Below are 13,995 nucleotides of genomic sequence, written 5' to 3'. Positions count from 1 at the left end.
AATAAGAGGCTGCGTGCTCTGCCCTATCTATGAGGTGTCTCTTGATGATGTGTTCATAGTGAGTATGAGTATAAGGAGCCTGAGCACTGCGGTGAACATCTTTCATCTTATCATGGGTTATGGTCATGACCTCTGTCAGTACTCTCCCAATATAACACAATCCCTCTGGGCTCGGGGCAAGCCACTTGTACGCCTTCCTCCCACATATGAAATAGGCATCATCTGGGAGAACATAGGGGACAAAGTATGACATCACCACATTACAAACTTTCCAAGTAAAGAAACCAATCCCTAGTTCTCCCATCTGCTCAGTACAAGTATCAGGCTGGATGATATGGGCACAAAACCCTGGCGATACTTTTCCAACCCACATGGTCTTGCTTCCACGAGTATACCTATACCGATAATACCTACCACTTTTGGCTATTTGGCGTACAAGTTCAGAGTCTATGGGTATCCTATCAGCTCTGTGTGAAACGGTCATTGTCTGGTTGTTCCACGTCACTTCCCAATTTCCTGGTTTTAGGTAATTGGAAATATTAAAGCACAATAAGGACCTGTCTACATGATACTGGTGGAGCTTCAAACTAGGGGGCCTAGAAATATTGAATTTCTTGTCCACCGGTCTCCCACCCTGTAATTCGAGTACCTCATCTATTGCTAAAGGGTATGGTACCAATCCTGTCTTGCTCTGACCTTGAGGTACTTGTGAGCACACCCAGCATTCTGTCTGGTTTAAGACCTTACCCACTAGTGAGTGGTAATCACTCAACGGATGACGGTCCATGTCGATATTAAGGTTGGACTGACATCTCTGGATGCCCCCATCCTCAACTATATTCTCACAATTCTTACAAATACAATATTCATCAGACAATAACCCCTCACAGTACCTCCGAGCTCCCTGACTACCAGAGCGCTTACTGATGCCAGCCTGTACTAAAGTGATGTGCTGCTCCTGAGATCCTACAAATTCATACTCGCCATCAGAACCCATTCTAGATCCCTGCTCGACCTCTCTGGGTCCCTCACCAAAACAAACTGTCCTGATTAAAACCAGAATTATTAACAGAACCCGAAACGCAGTCTCTTGTAATCGATCCATTTCGTTAGGGGAAAGGAGGAAAATAAGATGGAGAAAAGAAAGGAAAATGCAGGGGGAGGTGAAAAAAGAAAATGGTACGACAACCGTTCTAGATCTTGTTACTCTCTGTGCTCAGATGCCCTTCAACAGTCCTGCCTCTCAACTTTCCCGGAACAGACACTCCAGTGATACGAGGTTCTCTACACTCTGCTCTTTGTCACGAGTTCTCTCCGGGTCAGCAATCTTCTTGCAGTGGGACGAGTGGACCCAAGTCTCTCTCTCGGCAACCTTCAATGCGGTCGTGCTTGTTAGCAAGACTTGGTATGGTCCTTCCCACCTATCTATGAGGCAACCTGAGCGTAAGAAATTTTGAATCATTACATAATCCCCAGGTTCAATGTCATGACAATTACTGTTCGGTAGGTCAGGAATCACCAGCTTTAAATTTCTTTGTTGATTTCTCAGCTGCTGGCTCATCCCAACCAAATATTTCACAGTCACTTCATTATTACATTTCAGATCATCCTGGGGGTCTATCATTACATGAGGTTGTCGACCAAAAAGAATTTCAAAGGGTGATAGGTTAAGGGGAGACTTGGGAGTGGTTCTGATGCTGTACAACACTAGTGGCAAAGCATCTGGCCACAACAATCCAGTTTCAGCCATTACTCTGCTCAGCTTATTCTTAATAGTGCTGTTCATTCTCTCCACCTTCGCACTCGCCTGTGGTCGGTACGGAGTATGCAGCTTGCTATCAATTCCCATCAGTTTGCACATGACCTGAAAGACTTCACCTGTAAAATGGGTACCCCTATCGCTTTCAATTATTCTAGGGATACCATATCTACACACAAATTCCTGCACAATTTTCTTTGCAGTGAACGTAGCAGTATTTGTGGCAGCAGGGAACGCTTCTACCCAGTTGGAAAATACATCAATACAAACTAACACATATTTTAAATTCCTACAGGGTGGTAACTGCATGAAATCGATTTGTATTACCTGAAAAGGTCCGTCTGTCGTGGGGATATGGGATGGCTCTGTTGGTATTGACTTACCAATATTCTTCCTCAAGCAAGTAAAACATGTCATTGCTCTTTTACCTGCATGAGAAGAGAATCCTGGTGCACACCAGTAGGCTCTCACCAGCTTACACATACCCTCTTTGCCCAGATGAGTCAGACCGTGTGCCGCCTCAGCTAGACTTGGAAGATATGCTCTGGGGGCCACTGGCTTACCTTGTCCACCTGTCCACAGTCCTGAGGACTCCTGGTCATACCCCTTTGACCTCCAGACCGCCTTTTTCTGCAGGGAACACAAATCTTGCATTTCAATGTGTTTAACTGTTGTGTATTATCAGTTGTGTGAAGTAAACCGTCTGTGGAAAGTGAAAACAGAGGGGAAATAATAAAAAGAAAATTTGTCAGATTTGCGTTCACCATCAGGCTGTCACACCATCATGCATATTGGTGTCTATGCACAGTCTCTCTTCACCAGTATTCCCATTCTCCACCCTTTGTGCATGACCAGGCACACTGCATTAATACTGGTGTCCCTATGCTGGTGAGATATACTGGATTTGGGCAGAACTCTGAAGGACCGAGTAGGCATGTGGCGTCTGAACTGTAATCCTGTCGGTGAACGCAAGAGATGAAGAGTAACCTTTGAAGACAAATCACATAGAGTTTAGTAACAGATAAATTTGTAGAGGCAAAGAAGATTTTGCAAAATTTGACATCTGGATTGGGCACTATGGGGGAATGATTCTCTACTCGGTCTGCTCCCCTAAAAAAAAATCCTATGTGTGTTATATCTCTACTGGGACTATCCCAGCCATCAATCCAGTGCCCTGTCCATTCTAAGTTCATAGGGAACCCGGTATCTTTGAGATAATTTCCTCTACCTGTGATGGACATGCATCTAAAACAGTGAAATGCAACATTAGTCTTCGTGGGTATCCAACATACTTTGTACTTCCTGGGCGGGAGCACTCAATATGTATACCATCTCTAACAAAACTCCTGCTAAGTTAATTAGAGGTCACTTCTGCTAGAGAGAGAAGCAAAAGTTTAGAGGCCTCCTCCTAACCCCAGCAAGTTCTGTCAAAAGGGTAAAGTTGCATTTATTCTGTTCTTCCCATTAACCGAATCTGTGTTTTCTATATGGTTCGTGATTCCTTACTATATGCCCCTTGATCCCGTCTATGTGTTTAATAACGTGGCTTGTTTTCTCTGTCTAGGGGTCTATCTTGACTATGTGTTCTACTATACCTACAATCTCTGTCAAAATGCCCTTCCTTCCTACAAGTGTAACATATCCTAGGTTTTTTCTTACTATCCGGGTTTTGGGGTTTAGGTTGATGAGACTTTGATGTAAGAGCCTGTATTCTTTCAATCCTCAGCCTCTCCTCCTGTAGTTCTCTACGCCTAGCAATATTCTCATGGTGTTCAATCGCGCAATCTCTAAGACAAGCTACTGTGGCCCCTCTCCAATCAGGCAAAAATGTTTGTACCCTGTCCCTTACTGTCTTATTGAGTCCGTCCATTAGCACAGAGACAGCCACCTCCCTGTAATTCGCATCGTTCCCTGTATCTGATACCCCTTTGTATCTATCCATTATTTGCAGGGCCCGATGGAAATATTCAGATGTCATTTCATTTTCCCTCTGTTTTATGGAGAAAATTTTTCTCCACTTAACAGTTGTGGGGAAATAAAACTCTAGTTGCATGTTAATTCGCTCTAAGTTCTCCTGATTGTGTTTGTCAGTCATAAGACTATCCGACTCTAATCTACAATCAGTGATACATTTTTTTGTTGTCAATATTAGGGGGTAGGCATGCTTTCAATAATATCCGCCAGTGTTTGTTTGTCGGTTCATACGCATTACCCAGATCTCTGATAAATTTCTGACATCTGGCTAAATGCTTCCGAGGGTCGGGAAATTCTGAAATGATTGATCGCAGCTCATCTCTGGGCCACGGGCAATACATTGCATTATTCCTGGTGAGGACTACTCCCTGACTATCGGTTCCCCCATTGGGAGTTACTATTTCCAAGACAGGGTGTAATTCTACCATTCCGTTCCTAATCTGTTTACTGTGAGGTGTTGTTGTCTCTGTGCAATGAACTGTCTCACACTTACCGGTAGCTGTGACCTCACCAGTTCTTTCATTTGGGGAATATTGTTACTGCTCTACCTGGTTGGACAGGCCCCACCTGAGTTCCCTGCAAAGTGACTGCTTGGAGGAGAGCTGCAATTTGGCTGGATCCTTCATCTTCTTGTGACCTATTACCTTGAAAAGACTTCAAAACAGGATACATCTTGCAAATATTAGGGTTAATACATTGTTTTTGCATACTATTATCATTTACTGATATACAATTGACTGTAGCCATCTCTTCCCCTTCGACCTGTGTCGACAATGGTGTGTTTGTGTTCTCATTCCCGCTAGGTTTTGAATCTGTTTTGCGAATTTGTTCCCTTTGCATATCCCCCTCTTGTTGCCATAAATTTAAACAATCATTATGTCTAATCCTTTGTTTTCTGGATTTAAGAAGACATATTTTACTGCTTACATTCTGCAGTGCCTCTGGTTCAAAGCTGCCCACTTTAGGGAATGGTACCCTATCTTTGTCAGTCATACGTACCCATTCAGACAAAAAGTCTTCGTGTGTGAACCATATTTTCCAAACATAACAAACCTCGCTGACCCCTTGGGCCGCGGCTCTTCAACCTGAACCCTGGTTACAAAACGTCCACCACTTGTGCAATTGGATCCTATCACGGACTTTTTCCTTTTACGCAATCCCCAATGCACAATACGAATAGACGGTGAAAGTTCTCAGAGCGCTTTCACCCACTCATGCCCACGTTGGCCAGTACTACCATACACTGTCGATAGCGAAGGCAATGTACCAAACCTAGGGCCCTATCTGACCTATATTTACTGGAAGTTTTTAGGAATAACTTACCCTTTCCAGTAAAGTATCGGTCGTTGGAGATTTTCCTGAGAGAGACCAGCGAAAACTCCCTATGCACTTTATTATACACAAATCACGCTTGCGTATGCTCTATATAGCGCTAATGATACAGCTATTTTACGCAAAAGCTCGTAAAAGGATATCACGTTGCACTATGTATCGCACCCACAAACGCGCGTCCAATCGCACAGCGTATAGGTACTTGTCACTTATTTGCTGTACGACCACGGGTCGTTGTACAAACTCGGGCCCTCAGTCCGGAGCGTAATACCAAAAAAATTTTTTAATTCAATACTTCGCAATACAATGCACTATCACGCTCCTCTACAAATCACCTCACGATTTGCGTATTAAACCTTATACCAACGTGACTCAGCCTTCTCACGCCACCAAGCCTCCACTCACTTGATGCACCAAACGACGGGATTCCGAATTCCGGGGTTCGAATTTCACTCACTCCTACGTTCGCTCACTCAGGTATACTTTGTTTTTCTGTACAGAAAATTTTCATTCATTCAGATAAGCAGCTTTCCCCCAGCGGCAATACAGTTTAAACAATAAGTTTTATACTAATCTTTGGAAACCGAGCAGTTTTGTGCTATTGTAGCGTGGCTACTGTCCCACCTTTAAACTAAACGAACTATTGTGTGGTTTTATTATGCACACACAACCCTACGCAAGCTTGCGTAATTACGCAACCGTGCGTACCTTTATGCCACGTGTGCGGCCTTGTGCCACGTGCACGTTTTTTTTGTATGCTGTCCTCACGTTCCGTACCACGTGTACCAATGTGCGTACGCAATAAAACAGATCACACAACTTCTAAAAATGTGAGCAATAAAACTACTATTGCCCACTAAACACAACCCACACTTGTTCCGTTTTAACCCTCTTACTACTGGGCCAGAACTGCGTTTTGTGATTTTACTCTTACTTCCTAAAATACTTTTATTTTTAACTATAAAGCAACAAATGTATTCGGTTTCACACAGATCAAAATAAATCTAGCAATCTGAGTGTTATGGCAACAATGTAAGAGGGTGTACACAAAGTATGGGTGCCTTTGTTATGTACGCTTTTGGTGCCAGAAAAAAAATTCACAGACTTTTAAATAGCTTTTTTCCTGTTTACTTTACGGGTTCTACCAGCATCCCTACAAACCATGCAGAGCAGACGTCATCTAATCAGCAAACAAGTAGGGTTTTCAGTGCATCCACCGACCAAGAAAAGGTTACGTAGGATACTTTCTGTTTGCCCTTTTGCTGATAGATTAAGTCTGCTGTGACCTGTTAGGCTGTGGGTATGTGGAAAACCGGACGACGCCCCCAATTGATAATGCTGATTTATCAACAGGAATGAAAAGCTATACCTTATACACACTTTAAATACACTTTACCATGGAGCCGCTGCGGCCGCTAAACTTAATACACACTCTACGCACCTTTTACGCTGTTAGCGTAAAGAGTCCCGTACCGTGTACGGACTTTGCGTACAAACGCCGCGCTGATGGTACAAAGTACACACAGCACGTACACACTCAATGAATACACTTTAAACCTTATACAGCAATGCAATGCGATACTAATGCACTTTAAACTGTAGCAGGGAAAGGAAGACACGACACCAGTCTGTAGGTAAACCACTTGGTTCCGACACCACAGCGTATTATTGCTGAGAGGGGGTTACAATACAAACAATACAATACAACAGAATAATGGCTACAATCAATGGTTCATACGTGAGTGGATTCGCTGCGCTACCCAGATCTGGTCCTCGGTCATCTGATAGATAACTTTGTGAGTCTTGTGTCAGACCAGGCCTGCAGCAGGCTCTCTTTATACAATTCTTCCAAAACTTAACACAATGGATACTGTAATCTCTTTGTCCATTGGACACAGGGATGGTCATTTACAGTACAGGAGAGGTCATAGGTCGGTTTGAATAGGTGGGCGATGTCTGTTACAGCTGCTCTTGTGGGTGGTCTCCTCTGGATTCCCGCCGCATACATAATGTACAGTAAATACAGTTTATATCTGTATTCGGCTCCAGCACATAACTGTCCGCAGGAACATGCAATCTTCCTCAAACCAACACCGGAATATTACCCTTAAAATACCCTACAGCTGGATACCAAACACCACCTTATAACCTTGTTCTGTCCCCTCCTATCCTGTAAAGGTGAATCCCTTTGTTCTGAAACCATTTAAACTGCTGTAACTTGCTGCTGTGATGCAGGGAGGCTATGTATAAAATGTGCACTATTTGGATTAAATATGTAATGTGTTTTGATGGCTCTTCCATGCGTTCACATACTCTACCGTAAATACTCATACCACGTGCTGATACGCAGGTCACCGGGAGCGACCATACGCAAATTGCGAATATGCACACGCACGGCAGAGCAAGTACGCGCACGGAGGCCATCTGTGTGTAGTTTGTATGTAATGTATGTACTGCAATATTTTTCGACTTTGACAGGCGCTACATGCTAGAAGCGCCCACTGTGACTCACACACCTAGTCCCGGAGATTCTAGACAGCAACACTCAGGAAGGAGAATGTGGTTCTGATACAGGGACACCCCCAGTGGCAGGCGTACGCTACCGCGAGGGTTGTTCAGCTGAGACAGTGGCAGAGCGGAACCTCAAGTGGTCTCTCTCACCATAATACAGAGACATCTCTGCCGAAAGCTGGAGAATCCTATATTGAGGCAGCACATCATTATTAACTTCCGCAGCTTGGATATTGGATCTTTGTAAGCAGAGGGCCGCTACATTGCTATATGTGGACAGCGGCAGGTGAGCTTACAGGCAGTGGAGATACTGCTAAATCACTGCTACAAGTTATGTTTATTGCACAGTTCTAATACTATTGGAACACAATTGAGAAACATAGGGGTATATGCAATTGCGGTCGAACTCCTGAAAATGTTGAAAAATGGGGCATTTTCGACACAAAAAAAATCGACAATGCAATACAGTACTTTTCGACAAAAAAACTGACTTTTCAGATTCGACTTTTTGCAATTCGGCATTTTGAAAATTCGACATGTCTGCATTGGTAAAAATGCGGCAATTCGACAAAAGTATATTCAATTGAAGAATGTCGATTCGACTTTAGTGCTTTTCGACAGTAATATCGTCAATTTCCTTCCGCCTCACTTTGCTGGCGGAATCTAATAAAAAAAATTAAAACATGTTTTTTTGTGTTTTTTTTTTATTGCTAATGGAATATCTATTTATATTAGAAGGGATTATGTACTTGGTTTGTCTATTAGAGGGACACAAGTATTATTTATATATTTTTTAAAATAATATTTTTTTTAACTGACTAAAATAGAGAGAGCATGGTTTTTAGTGGGAAGGGGTGGGAATTGGTTAAAATCAAGAAAAAAATGCGTGGGGTCCCCCCTCCAAAGCATAACCAGCCTCGGGCTCTTTGAGCCGGTCCTGGTTGTAAAAATACGGGGGGAAAACGGACAGGGGATCCCCCGTATTTTTAGAACCAGCACCGGGCTCTGCGTCCGGTCCTGGTGCAAAAAATACGGGAGACAAAAAGCGTAGGGGTCCCCCGTATTTTTTGTACCAGCACCGGGCTCCACTAGCTGGGGAGATAATGCCACAGCCGGGGGACACTTTTATACCGGTCCCTGCGGTCGTGGCATTAAAACCCCAACTAGTCACCCCTGCCCGGGGTACCCTGGAGGAGTGGGGACCCCTTAAATCAAGGGGTCCCCCCCCACCAGCCACCGAAGGGCCAGGGGTGAAGCCTGAGGCTGTCCCCCCCATCCAAGGGCTGCAGATGGAGGGCTGATAGCCTTGAGTAAAATGAAAGAATATTGTTTTTTACAGAAGAACTGCAAGTCCCAGCAAGCCTCCCCCGCAAGCTGGTACTTGGAGAACCACAAGTACCAGCATGCGGGGGGAAATGGGCCCGCTGGTACCTGTAGTTCTTCTGCAAAAAAATACCCAAATAAAAACAGGACACGCACACCGTGAAAGTACAACTTTGTCAACACACACATACTTACCTATGTTCGCACGCCGACCTCTGTCCACTTGTCCAAGTAGAATCCGGGGTACCTGAAAATAAAATTATACTCATCTAAATCCAGTGTCCTGTTATTATTTGTAATCCTCGTGCTTGGCAAAAAAAAAAAAACGCAAACCCGATCCACACGGACTAAAAGGGGTCCCATGTTTACACATGGGACCCCTTTCCCCGAATGCTGTGACCCCCCGTGACTCCTGTCACTGAGGGTCCCTTCAGGCAATCAGGGAGCGCCATGTCGTGGTACTCTCCTGATTGCATATGCGCGTCTGAGCTGGCAGACAGCGCATCGCACAGCCCCTCCATTATATTCAATGGTGGGAACTTTACGGTCAACGGTGAGGTCACCCGCGGTCAGCCGCTGACCCCGATTAACCTCACCGTTGACCGCAAAGTTCCCACCATTGAATATAATGGAGGGGCTGTGCGATGCGCTGTCTGCCAGCTCAGATGCGCATAGGCAATCAGGAGAGTGCCACGACGTGGCGCTCCCTGATTGCCTGAAGGGACCCTCAGTGACAGGAGTCACGGGGGGTCACAGCATTCGGGGAAAGGGGTCCCATGTGTAAACATGGGACCCCTTTCAGTCCGTGTGGATCGGGTATGCGTTTGTTTGTTTTTGCCAAATACGAGGATTACAAATAATAACAGGACACTGGATTTAGGTGAGTATAATTTTATTTTCAGGTACCCCAGATTCTACTTGGACAAGTGGACAGAGGTCGGCGTGTGAACATAGGTAAGTATGTGTGTGTCGGCATGTGTGTAATAAAGTTGTACTTGTCAAGGTGTGCGTGTCCTGTTTTTATTTGGGTATTTTTTTTGCAGAAGAACTACAGCTACCAGCAGGCCCATTTCCCCCCGCATGCTGGTACTTGTGGTTCTCCAAGTACCAGCTTGCGGGGGAGGCTTGCTGGGACTTGTAGTTCTTCTGCAAAAAAACAATATTCTTTCATTTTACTCAAGGCTATCAGCCCCCCATCCGCAGCCCTTGGATGGGGGGGACAGCCTCGGGCTTCACCCCTGGCCCTTGGGTGGCTGGTGGGGGGGACCCCTTGATTTAAGGGGTCCCCACTCCTCCAGGGTACCCCGGCCAGGGGTGACTAGTTGCGGTTTTAATGCCACGGCCGCAGGGACCGGTATAAAAGTGTCCCCCGGCTGTGGCATTATCTCCCCAGCTAGTGGAGCCCGGTGCTGGTACAAAAAATACGGGGGACCCCTATGCTTTTTGTCCCCCGTATTTTTTGCACCAGGACCGGACGCAGAGCCCGGTGCTGGTTCTAAAAATACGGGGGATCCCCTGTCCGTTTTTCCCCCTGTATTTTTACAACCAGGACCGGCTCAAAGAGCCCGAGGCTGGTTATGCTTTGGAGGGGGGACCCCACGCAATTTTTTACTGTGTTTTTTAACCATTTTTGCGCCGTCGGAAAAGTCGAATCCAGGACGCACACTATCTGTCAATTCGTCCGTTTTTCGACAGCGGGACTGTCGAATCCGTTTTTTATTGAATATGTCGAATTCCGGCACCCGTCGGCTGGAATTCGACGGTCGAATTGTGTCGAATTTTAAAACGGCCGAAAAAAAGCTGCAATTCGGCCAAAATTGCATATACCCCATAATATCTAACATTAATCAAACAGTGTTACAATTAAAGACTCATTTTTTCATACATTTTATTGTTCACAATACAATCTTACTGTGCCTTTGGTGGGCACAGCTTATAGTCACGTGACAAATTTTTATAAATAACATTGGATGCCACATGTTAATTGCTTATGAGATAATGTTCTATTCGATATTAAATGTTTGTTAATTTATTTTGAGCGTTGATATAAAGGAACATAAATATTAATTGAATGTGTGTGTTCAGTCATGAGAAGTTTATAGCGCAAAAAGTCTACATTTTCTTGTATAGAGCTGCATTGTGTTTGGTGAGCAGTTAGTTGCCACCAATCATAGTTGTGTATACACAGACACAACTGGACTTAATTGCTGCTTGTTATACTCTGGAAAGTTTCTCTATATACATATTTTTATATATACTAGTGCCTAAGTAGGTTGTTTTTTGAAAATGAATTAATGTTATTGAGGGTAATAATACTATAGGAACAAAAAACAGGCCCACATTTTATGATTTTAGCTGTTTTTATGATTTTTGATAAAAAACAAATAGACCCAAAATAAAAACCCACAAGGGCAGTTTTGGCAAAACCAAATACAGATCCAAAACATGAAGGAGATACAGATCCAAAACCAATGGAGCAGATGGCATGTAAAGGGACATGTGGATGGGCCGGGGTGGTCCTCAGGTTGCCGACTGTCGGGATCCCGGCACACAGTATACCAGCGCCGGAATCCCGACAGCCGGCATACCAACAGTTTTTCTCCCTCTGGAGGGAGAATAAATAGCGTGGCGCGCATAGCGCGACCGTGCCCGCAAGGGGCTCATTTGCGCTTGCCACGCTGTCGGTATGCCGGCGGTCGGGCTTCCGGCGCCGGTATGCTGGTCGCCGGGAGACTGGCCGCCGGCATACCATACCACACCCGATGGGCCGTGCAGATTTCAAATGTGTAGATATTTATAGTTGGCAGGGCCATTTTAACGTATGGGCTCACTGGGAAGCATGCCCAGGGGCCTACAATTCTGGGGGCCTTTCAGCAGGGCTGTTACCTATGGGACTTCTTGGGAGACAGGCAGAGAATGCTGCTTTGCCACTCTGATTGTAAATGACACACATTTAGAGCGACCTAGCAGCATTCTCTGCCTGTCTACCAGCCTGCAGCCAGCCAGTGAATGGCTGTCAGCATGCTGCATGGCTAGCGCTATCCACCATGAGGGACATGTTATATTTTTTTTTATGCCCTTTTATGCCCATGAAAAGTGTGGGTAGGACCACGGTGCATTGCTCAGCCCAAGACCAAACATGTTGCTAAGATGGCCCTGATATATAGCTCTGATAAATTTCAGTAGAAAAAATGGGCTGTATGTGCTTACTACATACAAAAGCAGACAGTATTTACCCAGCATGCCAAAAATAAATAAATAATTGCATTTGCACCCCCTGCATTGCAACATGGATTGTTCCAAGAGTAAATTGTTCCTTTTTATTTCTGTTTTTTATTTAGTACTAACTCTGAATCAGACCCACAGTATATAAATGTATATGTTTAAAGTACATATAACTACACACATATACATATTACATCCACTACTGTATGTATGACAGTACATAACTCTGTGGCACCATATAAGTAAAATATAATAATTTTATTATTAATAATAATAATAATAATAATAATAATAATTTAATATAAAATTAATTACCAGAGCAGATGAGCTGTCTAAGCATGCATGTCATAAAACACACATAATGTAGTTAAAATGTTTAACTTATTTCAACAGAGTTCCACTGTATAGCGGTATATATTGTTTGATTAGGTAACATAAATACTCTCATATGTAAGGGTAACATTGCTGGAATTGAAATAAAAGGGTTTACATTGTTGGAATTAAATAATAATTCAAGCTAAAAAAAAACCCAAAACAACAACAAAAAACACTGTTAGCACCGTGGCTAACCATTTTAATGTAAATCATCTGTATTTTATTCTGTATTCTATCTTCTTGTAATCTATGAGAAATTTATGTTACTTTTTAAATATTTAATATTAATAATTTCTATTGGTAATAAATGAAACACATACAGTATAGGGGGTAGGGACTGCTTAAGATTGAGACCTACAGTATGGCAGTTTGCATTATATAACTGAGATAAAACTGCTCTGCGCATGCCTGCATGCATACACATACAGCTACCAGGTTTAAGTCAGTGGCGTAACTAGAAATTTTTCTCCCCCAAGCCAAAAAATTCTCTGGCGCCTCCACCCCCAATATTGGCACTAGTGAAGCGATGAATCTGCACGCAAAAGGGCGTGGCTTTGCTTAAATGGGCGTGGCTTTGCATAAAGGACCGTGGCATTGCAGGCAAAGACTACCTTATACCCCAGTTTTGCAAACTGCTCGCCCAGACGTTGGCCACCACAAGAAAAAAAAAATCCTGATTCATGCCCCTTACATTATTTGTCATTTTTTCTCCTTATAGTAATGCCCAATATACATTATGCCACATACTGCAGTGGCCCTTAGACATTATGCCACATACAATAATGCCCATGACACAATATGCCACACACCATAATGCCCCCGACACATTATGCCACACACCGTAATGCCTGTGACACATATGACAGGAATCGCAATGCCCGTTATACATTATGCTACACACTGCAATGCCCCTGATACATTACAGCACATACAATGCCTGTGACACATTATGACACACACTGCAATGTTCGTGATACATTATGCCACACACTGCAATGACCATAAGACATTATACCACATACCACAATGCCCGTGATATAGTATACCACACACCGTAATGCCTGTGACACATATCACAATGCCCGTTATACCCTATGCCACACACCGCAATGCCCGTTATACATTATGCCACACACTGCAATGCCCCTGAGACATTATACCACATACCACAATGTCCGTGATATAGTATACCACACACACTAATGCCTGTGACACATACAACAATGCCCATTATAATCTATGCCACACACCGCAATGCCCATTATACATTATGCATTATGTCACACTCTGCAATGCCCTTATACCACATACCACAATGCCCGTGATATAGTATGCCACACACCGTAATGCCTGTGACATATACAGCAATGCCCATTATAATCTATGCCACACACCGCAATGCCCATTAAACATTATGTCACACACTGCAATGCCCTTGAGACATTATACCACATACCACAATGCCCGTGATATAGTATGCCACACACAGTAATGCC

This window comes from Pseudophryne corroboree, chromosome 7 (genome assembly GCF_028390025.1).
Source record: "Pseudophryne corroboree isolate aPseCor3 chromosome 7, aPseCor3.hap2, whole genome shotgun sequence".
Lineage (NCBI taxonomy): Eukaryota > Metazoa > Chordata > Amphibia > Anura > Myobatrachidae > Pseudophryne > Pseudophryne corroboree.
Note: the sequence above shows the minus strand (reverse complement) of the source record.